General features: G+C 40.8%; 1 protein-coding gene across 1 annotated transcript in view; it reads right to left on the reverse strand.

Moving 5' to 3' along the window:
• The window catches only part of LOC106012732 (tubulin polymerization-promoting protein family member 2), a gene marked incomplete in the record, with an annotated part of 25,312 nt that extends 24,379 nt beyond the window's left edge, over nt 1-933 (reverse strand). Inside the window, 1 exon segment of the mRNA XM_013086525.2 lies at nt 697-933.
• Between the last annotated feature and the right edge of the window lie 430 nt (nt 934-1,363).

The raw sequence follows: 1,363 nt of genomic DNA on the forward strand, positions 1-1,363 counted from the left end.
TGTGTGTGTGTGTGCGTGCGTGCGTGCGTGTGTGCGTGTGTGAGAATAAAATAGCAATAGCAAGGGGAAAACCGAAAAAATCCAACAAAAGCAAAATTAAAGACGTGACTAACAAGTTGTTTGGAAAATACCACAAATGCTCAGACAACCATGTTGTTTTATGTTTTAGTTACAGTTTTACAGCACTTGCAACACAATAATGTCATATAAGTGCCGAAGATTAGAGGTGTTACAAGAGAGTTAAAAACACAAAAAAGCAGGAGGGAGGTAGAGATGATAGATTTTTTATGGGAAAGAAGAAGCAAACCACACCATAGCACCTGCCAATCACCCACCAACCATGTTGTGTATCTATAATTTCCCTTTTACTCAGAGATTGAGAGAGAGAGAGAGAGAGAGAGAGAGAGAGAGAGAGAGACAGAGAGAGAGAGAGAGAGAGAGAGAGAGACTCAAAGACAGGAAAGAAAGATGGGTACGGCTATATAAAAAAGGTTTCTGGTATGACTTTTCTTTTTAATACTGAAGCATTTCTGTTACTTTCCATTCATTCATTCTCATTTCTCTTCCCCATTCAAAATTGAGCTTTTTAGATCATGGTATTTATTTTTCTCGCGTAATAAAGTGCTTTTTTAACACCACTTTTATCAGTACCGTACTGCATTTAAACGTTATCCAAGAATACTACCCCAAACTTACCTTTCAAAGTGAAGAGAAGCTGCACTTTAAAATAATAGTTCTGATAATTATTTCTTAGAAATAACGGCAAATAATCCAGACGAAATTTACCACCAAGGGGTGTTCACTAGTTTTAGCAGCGCGACTAGGCTTACGCACTGTGCGACAACGAAGCCTCCACCAACTCTCGACTCCAGGGTCTAGCGAACGCTCAACGCGCCAAACGAGGTCGCTTCAGCCAGCACAAGTGGGGGAGATGGGTATGGATGGAGGAAGGGAAATTTGGGGAGGAAAATAACAGGCCAAGCCAGCTAAAAATAGAAAGCTGGCCCAAAGGATGGCCGCTCTATATCAAGTAGGCTTACTAGATCTACATTTATATAGTACTTCATGTACACAATAGGGTATAGATATCTATCTGTTATGTCTGAGAGTCTCGATGAGACCCGAACGATGATTAGCCGACATAGAAACATGTAGATCTAGATCTAGTTCTAGATCTAGATCTAGTAGGATCAGAAATCGTCTCAGTGCTATCACAAGTACATAGCACACAGAGAAAAGATACACAAACAATTAACACCAGCGTGAGCGCACAAAATCTCTATCTCTCTGTCTCTCTGTCTCTCTGTCTGTCTGTCTGTCTGTCTGTCTGTCTGTCTGTCTGTCTCTCTCTCTCTCTCACACA

Source organism: Aplysia californica, unplaced genomic scaffold (genome assembly GCF_000002075.1).
Source record: "Aplysia californica isolate F4 #8 unplaced genomic scaffold, AplCal3.0 scaffold00475, whole genome shotgun sequence".
Lineage (NCBI taxonomy): Eukaryota > Metazoa > Mollusca > Gastropoda > Aplysiida > Aplysiidae > Aplysia > Aplysia californica.